This window comes from Argiope bruennichi, chromosome 2 (genome assembly GCF_947563725.1).
Source record: "Argiope bruennichi chromosome 2, qqArgBrue1.1, whole genome shotgun sequence".
Lineage (NCBI taxonomy): Eukaryota > Metazoa > Arthropoda > Arachnida > Araneae > Araneidae > Argiope > Argiope bruennichi.
This window is the reverse complement of record NC_079152.1, coordinates 146,526,911-146,535,975: the sequence shown is the minus strand read 5'-3', so window position 1 is coordinate 146,535,975 and position 9,065 is coordinate 146,526,911.

The following is a 9,065-nucleotide window of genomic DNA, read 5'->3' as shown; positions in this document are numbered from 1 at the left end:
TTATGCAAAAGTAAGCTTAAAATTGAAAATAAACATTTAATTTTTGCTCATAGGAGATAAATGAAATAAATAAAAAAAGCAAAATGTTTGTTTACAAATAAATAGAGTGAAATAAGCAAATGCCAGAAATCGAGCATTTTATTCACCCACAGAAATCTCCTAATATTTTCAAAGTGCAGGGACGACATTTTCATCCAAGACAGGTGTACACAGGAATGAAACAAAACCCACAACTTTCTTCCAAGATCTACGGGTGAACAGGATAACACAGCAAAGCATCGTGCAGGTGAAAAGCAACCCTCCGGTTACGTACTAAGTGCCATGCCGAATGAACACAGGATTGAAAAGTGGAATACAGGAATGAAGGGGAGTTCGCCTTTCCCATCCAAGTTGCTTGGTGCACAGGATAACATGGCACAGCATTCTCTTCTTGTCAAGACACATCATGCTTCTTTGTCTTCATTCTTCTTAAATTTTCATTTCTTGCTTTGTCAATTAAGTTAATGCGTATTTTAATTTCACGATTAATCTGTACTATTTCACTTAATTTCTATTGATTATAATAAAATTCTTTGTATATATTAAGGTTACACTAAAATCAAATAAGTTAAATTATCACGAAACTATTAATAAATAAACTAATTCACTGCACATAATAAAAATATTGTTGCAAAATTAAATAATAAACAGTATAAACTTTAACAATTACTCAAACTGTTTGTTATCACTTCAACACTGTAGTAAAATTACATCATATTATGAATTGAGCAGTCAATAATATTAAATAACTGAATAAAATTAACCATGCACCAAGCCATTTATAAAGGAAATTGATTTCTTATTCATTACATAAAAGGGTTGTACATGTTATTAAGTAATACTAAAGCAAAAGTACTACACTATACTAGAATAAGAAGTGAAAAATCAATATAAATAAAACTAAATCTAAATTGTAATATTAATATACACCAAGTCAATAGTAAAGGAAAATGATTTCTTGTATATATGAACAATTAGACTACAAAAGCAAAGTACTTCATCATACGTGAGAAACAAAAGTGGAATAGCAATTAATGAAAAAAAAAGCTAAGTATTAATAAAATGAAATGTATAAGTGAATTCATTACTAAATCAAATATGCATCCAGTTATTACAAGAAGAAATTGATTTCCAATTCATATTATGGAAGGGTTATATAATTAAATTTTTCTTGTATTAAGAAAATAAAGGATGCATAAATTTCAATATTGAATAAAAATGCCAATGTTTTTAAGATGTATCATCACTACGTTCAAAATTCATATTACAGAAGTTATAACATAGATAACAAACATACATATAAAAAAATAAACACTTACCTTGCAATTTTTAAAAATGATCCTTCTTAAAGCAAAATTAATTTCACTGTCAAAATTTCAATTCTCATGAAGGATAAACCAGTGAAAGCATTCCATTCTTGTTAATCACAAAATGTGCTAAAAAAGAAGTCGCAACATATGGAAGTTGAAGGTCAATGAATGAACTTCAAACTTTTCTAGCACAGATAGAAATATTTCTCAGCATGACTTTCACACATATCATCCGGGAAATTCACTCAGCTTCGACTAGTTGTTAAAAATCATCATACACAAACACTTCGGAATTAGAATTCATCACAGATGAAAACAAAATTAAAATCTTCTTCAAACCTCTCTCGCACACAAAGACATTCTTTTCGGCAGTTTCTCTTTTAATCTTGAAACACACGCAATCCATAAAACTCATTCTTGAAGAGGAAATCCGCTCAGTAAATATGCAAAACATCCATCTACAAAAGAAAAAAAAAAATTAATTAGAAATTAAAAAAGATTTCTAGAAAAGCACAAACAATGGAAGAGCACACACGCCGACAACCAACGGACAAATGAAATTCAAATGAAGAGCCGTTGAAATCAGTTCGGTTAACAGTTAATCAGGATTCAACCGCCTAGCAAAGAAATAATTAAGATTGCGATCACATGTTCGGATCCCATCGAACCAATCAGTGGTGTAGGATGACTTACTCACCATGACCGCTACGGTGTCTATTCAGTTTCCAATAATAACAACTCATTTCATGAATGGCAACATTGTACATTTACTTCCCCTCCCGAAGAGAAAAATGACAACAAACTTTTTATCTATCGGAACTGATTGTTACATTTTTTTTTAATTTTAGAAAAGGAATTTTAAACAGAAGAATTTTAATTTCAGTTATTCATCGGAACTTTTTTTTTTTTTTTTCTCTTTTCTTCATATGCATTTAAGATTTTCTTTTACCAAATACATTTTTTATTTTATTTTCCTTATAACATTTATTATTATTAATTTTTTAAAAATGTCAAACAGAAGTCTATACATAAGAATTTTTTTTTTTTTTCAATATTTTCAGTCAAGTGCAATACACAACTCATGAATTAAATATAAAGGAGGGAAACTTTAGAAATGATTATTTTCACCATAAAAATATTAAATTCAATATAATACTGTCAAGCATTTAATGGATTAAATACATTGGAAGGAAATGTATACTTTTAAAGGCGAGGAATGTAAATTGGGGGGGGGGGGGTAATAACCTGTTTTATAATAAAAAATAAGAATTATCACTTTAATAAACAATATAAGCTCCAAATGTAAACTTAAACTCATTTTGTTATTCATTAGACCTACTAATCCCAAAATTCCTTACTAGCTAAATAGATGCAATTAGATGTATTATAACTCATTTAAAGTAAAAGAAAAGATACAAACCTACAGTTCACATGAAGAAACAATTATGCACTTAATTTTTCATAAAATTTCATATTGATAAATGTTAAAATTTTCTGCAAAACAGAAACAAACAAATTAGCATCATCAAAACAGTACATTTTGATATCATGTCACATACATAAACAAATCTTTCACACTGTGATTTTACATTCAAAAAGCAAGTAATGAAGGTTTTCACACTTCAATATCCAAATAAATTTCCACAACACAAAGGAAATATGCAGTTGGGTGATGAAGCTTGCATAAATGTACAAAGCAAAATTTAAAAATATGAATTTTATGTGCAAAACAAAAGTAAGGTGGGAGTGGTCATGCAATTCATATATAGACAAAGCAGGATTAACAAAACACTATATAAACTTAAAATCATCTTATAAGAACATTACACTGAACAATATTTTGTTTCAAGGATATTAACATTTTTATGTCTTTTCTGCAACTTACCTGGTTGCTACTTTCAAAGCAGAACTACCAATTCATTTGTAGAACCAGAAAATAAAAAAATTTTTTGAAAGAAAGCAGAAGCGTTTCATTTTACTAACAGTTTTTGTTTTTATAGCAACCAGAGAATATGGGGGGGGGGGGGGGGAATTGAACTACAAATGCTATGAACCATGCAAAGCTTAAAATTCTTCAAAGCGTGTCCAAATAATAATAAGATATATCATACTCATTATTTTTTTTTATTTAAAGAAACTGACATTATGAAGACATTAGTAAAGTAAGCAGTGGTAATCTCAGTTTAATGCAATTGAAGGGGGGGGGGGGGAACTTTTATAACAAATAATAATTTAAGATATTTATTATTCAATACAAAATAAAATATTTGTTTTCGAAAAAGATTTCAAAGAAATCCTAACCAAATCAATTGTAAACATTGTTTTTTATGTGCTTCACTGAATTTAAAATGTTTCAGTGAATTTTTGTATTACATGAACTTGTTAATCACTGTTTCAGAGAATGTCAACAAACCACCAGTCACTTTCCTTTAATATTCTAATACGAATATTTCTATAGAATAAACACGTGTTAACGAGTAACTAACTTTATACAATAATAAATTTTTAGCTTAAAAGAAATAAAGAATAAAACAAATTAACCTATTATTAAATGCATTTTGAAAAAGTAACTGACACATATATAAACAGGATTGAAAGAAAAAATAAAGCAATATTATCTTGATCAATTGATATAATGTGATCCGTTAAGACATCAGAAACACAAAGCAAACTAGAACATGCAGAATGGATAAAAAAATGCATTCAAATGCCATTCTGACAGCTGTCACACCACACCAACACTATACAGATAAAGTCATTGCAAACAAAACATCTATAATTTCATACGCATATATATATAAGGCATGAAACCAAAAGCAATAACATTAAAAAAATTTAAACTTCAATTAATGAACATGAAATTAATAGTACAGCAGGAAGAAAAGCTTTTTAAAAATAAACAAAATAACATCTTTTAAATGGAATAAAAGAAATCTTGTATGACCATTTTTTTAAAACTATTTCAACGTTCACTGTAAAAACAAAATTATCTCTTTAGTTCTTAGAAAATAAATTAAAAAATTAAACTGGCATACAACACTATAAAAAAATATAAGGGGGGGGGGAGGTAACATTCTGAATGATTGCATAAATTTATTGAGCACGACACTTAAAACACACAACAAGCACAAATGAGGAAAATGCATATGGAGAAAAATTGAATGGACATCTGACAGCTTTCACACCACATGAATGGAGTTCATAAAATGAAACCATCCTTAATTTCATAAAATTTTTTTTTACAACATAAAATGGTAGTAAACATTAAGAGATTTAAACTAATAACTCGAAATGAAATTATCACTAGGAATGAACATGTAAAAAAAAGAAACAGTGAAAGGAAGAAGACTGAAACATCTTTTTTTTTTGGGGGGGGGGGGGGGGTGAATCACGCACAAAAGTAATATTCTAATAAACAATTATTTAAATACTCCATCTAAAACCAATAGCGGAAATACATTTGTTACTTATTAGAAGAAGACTGTTCGATTAAAATCAGTAACCACAATACCAAAATTAAATCATAAAAATTGGCGATGCTAATTCAATATTGTCCGAATCAATACAGAAATTTATGGAACATGTTTTTTTAATAAATAATAAAAACATCATGCACATGAATTAATTACATATGGAAATGAGCCAAAATTGTATCCTGCATATTTCAACACCACACCAACACAGTGAATGTGTGTGTGTGAGAATTAAGACACATGCAAGCAAAATTAAAACCAAATATATAATTTAACAAAGTTGATTTCATAAAAGTTGTTTTCTCATGAAATAACTTTCATGGTCAAAACAGCAAATTTGGAACAGAAGACTCATTTCTTATTCACCAAAAATTTATGAGATGCCAGAAATGATTTCAGCACTCGCTCTCAAAACAAATCAAATACTTATTCATTCATTCCACACGTAGCAGTAGAAATTTGTAATTATAAATTATACACGTTGCTTCAAGGACTTTAAAAAATTAAAAGGAACAAAATCATTGAGTGTGTGGGGGGGGGATGACACTCTTAATGATAATAGTAATTTATTGAGCATGTCACGTAATGAACACACAAAAGTACAAATGAGAAAAAGGCATATTAAAATAAATTCAATGGAAATATAACAGCTTCCACACCACATGAACATATTGAATAGAATCAATAAAATGAAAACATCTTAAATTTTATTAAAAAGAAATTACAACATAAAATGATATTGAATATTAAAAGATGTGAACTGATAAATCGAAATGGAATGAAAACTAGATAAAGGGGGGGGGATATGCACAAAATACATACTTAATTTGTAAAATACTAACAAGAATGTTCACTTAAATTAAGACACTGTAATATGAAAATTAATTTATGAAAACAGGAGATGTGAATTTAATATTGCTCGAATCAATAGAGAAATTTAGATAATATACTTCTGAAGTGAATCGTGAAGACACACTGTGCATAAATTACACATGTAAACGAACCAAAATTGCATGCTGCATACTTCCACACCACACCAACACAGTGAAAATGTGCAGGGGGGGGGGAGAGAGATATACATGCAAGTGAAATTGACAGGCAAAAGTATAATGGGGTGAATTTGTGTAAAAAGCACATGCAACTGGAATTAATGTCTAATATTTATATATATATACACACACACAATATTTTGAAAACAAAATTAATTTTTTATGCACCACAACTTTATGCAATTCCAGATGTTTCAATCATTTAGAAAAGATTTGATCATTTTCCATGAAAACAAAACAAAATAAATTGAATTCATTTCACTACTATCAGCACAAAATTGTAATTGGGGGGGGGGGGAATGGTCAAAAGATGCATGCAAGGAAGAGCGAAAACCAAAAATGTAATTAAAAGAAAGTTGATTACTCGTGATATTATTTCCACATTCAAAACACAAATTGGGGGGAGGGGGGAAGTATTTTTCATGCACTCAAAATTTATAAAAAATCAAGGGGTTTCAAGCAATCAGAAATGATTTCAGAATTCGCTCTCAAAACAAAACAAAAACAAGCAGTTCATTTTTCAATTTGATTTCATTTAAAAGAAATATATGCAACCAAAAAAATTAGTTAACATTAAGAGATGCGAACTAATGAAATTAACACTAGAAATAAACAGTTGAAACTTTAAAAAATGGGGGGGGGGGGGGGGGTTAAGAATTTAATGCACAAAAACTACATTTAAATTTGTAATCAGAAAAAGGCTCCCTCTAAACCGAAATAGGTTATTATTTTAGAAAATACTAAAAAGAATGTTCAATTAAAATCGGTCACTACAATACCAAAGTTAATTCTCGAAAACAAGAGACATCAATTCAAATTTGTCCGCATCATTACTGAAACTTATGCTTCTTCTTTAGTGAATTGTAAAGACACCACGTACATAAATTACATATTGAAATGAACCAAAATTGCACTCTGCGTACTTCCACACCACACCAACATAGTGAAAGTGTGCAATGGGGGAGGGGGGGGGGGAGACATGCAACTAAAATTGAAAGACAAAAGTATAACGAAGTGAATGTGTGTAAAATACACATGTAACAAAAATTGATGTCTAATATATATAGACTAAAGGAAATTTATTTGCTTGTGTTATTATTTTCACGGTCAAAACACAAAGTTTTGAAAAGAAAATGTATTTTTTTATGCACCAAAAATTTATGAAATTTCAATCATTTTGAAAGGATTTCAGCACTCGCTCTCAAAACAAAACAAAAAATAGTCATTCATTTCAAAAGTATCAGTACAAAATTGTAATTTCGAATAACACGCCTTGCTGAAAGGACTGTACTTCACTTTTGAGTAATTTAATAGAAAAAATTTTTTTGGTCAGAATTATTTAGATAGCAAGAACTTATCCACTCAATGAATGCTGAATTGTTTTGCAATTCTAAAAAAACAAAGTGAATGCAGAATATGAATCTATTTAAGAATGAATAGGAATTTATCCACAAATTGAAGAACACAAAGGAAGAAAATTTGGAAATGAAACAGTAAAGTTTTAATGTGTCACAAAAAGGGCTACCTATACTACCAAGGAGATTACTTAACGAGAAACTTGGTACGCAATTAAACATAACAGGTTTATTGAAGTGATTGGAATCAAAATTACAAAATCAGATATAATGAAAAATCTGAACGTAAACACTAAAAGCAGATATAAAAGAAACTGATGACATTATAAGATTTTAATACAAACTGCAAACAAACCATTGAAAAATTTTTTAGAAAAACTTACCCATTTTCCAACTGCAGTAGCTTTTGCAATTTTTTTATTCTATTGCTTTCTCAACATATCAGAATGAGCCAAAATTCCTGAATCAAATGGCATAATTGAAATAACTATATAAATTTTATTACAGTTTTTTGTAACAACATCTCAAGATTATGTTTGGAAAACAATTTTGACACGTCATAACAAAACACCAATGGTAGGATAATCTGACATATAACTCAATTGCTCACATTCATCATTTCACTTTCGATTCTAAAACAGTTATCACTTTCCTTCCAAAAGAAATGTCCGTCGGAAACAGTTGTTGACATGCTACAGTGTTAAACACAAAATATTCCAAAAGAAGCGTTAGAAAAAGGAATAAAATGACGCAATTAAGCACCCGGTTGGCGTTTTTTTTTTTTTTTTTTTTCTTGTTTTTTTTCCCGCACTGCACTTCTGGTTTTCTAATTGCTAAATAAAAAGAACACTTACAGAATTCGACGACTACAATATGATAAAAAGACACTTCCTATTTTTAACTGGTAAAATAAATACTTCGCAACTAACTACGGAACAGAAAATTTGAAAAAGAACGACCGATTAAGTTACACGCCATTTCATTTCTTTCCGTTGAAAAACAAACTCTTTTGCATCCTCGGTTCGAAGTGATAATTATCGTCTGCAGCAGGGAACGAGAATGAAGGTCAGATTTTTAAGGAAATAATAATGAGTTATAAAATATACACCATTCTAAAATACACAAATGAAAATTACAAATAATATTCCGTTTAAAAGACCGCCATCGAAGTTCAAGAAATGAATTTCAACAGACACGGTCACAGTTCCTTTTGAAGCAAAATCGAGCTGCAAATCGTCTTCCAATCAAAAAACTGGAAAAGTATCCTGGGACGCTAGAATACAGCCTCTACAGATTCAAACTTTTTCACTTTTCAGTATTGGCAATTGTTTTTAAATTGTAACGTTTCGTATCCGAATGATTTATGATCCTATCCGAAAACGTTTCTCAGAAGTAGGATATCATTTTCCACAATTATTTTTTAATGCGTACAATCCATTTGATACGTTGCAACGGATAAAGTATCACGATCTTATGTTTGAATTTTGTATTACTGTGCACGGTGGCAATTCTCAGAAATAAGATATTTTATTCGAAAATGATTCATTACAAACGTTTTAACGGATCACTGATTAATATAACATACTAAAATTCTGCTTTTTTTTTTTTAATTATAAAGAAGTTTGGAAAAATACTTGGAGGTGCACACGGATAATTATCACTTTTCGTTTTTAATGAATTACGATTGTTTATCTGACTGTTTACAAAGAAAAATGTTGTACGGCAATAACATTTGTTACCTTCATTGAATTTACAATTAAATGATTTCATTTCTTTTGTTAAGGATATCGTAAAAAAGGTAAGTGAGTTCCTCTAATAGGATAAAAAAAAGTATTAACT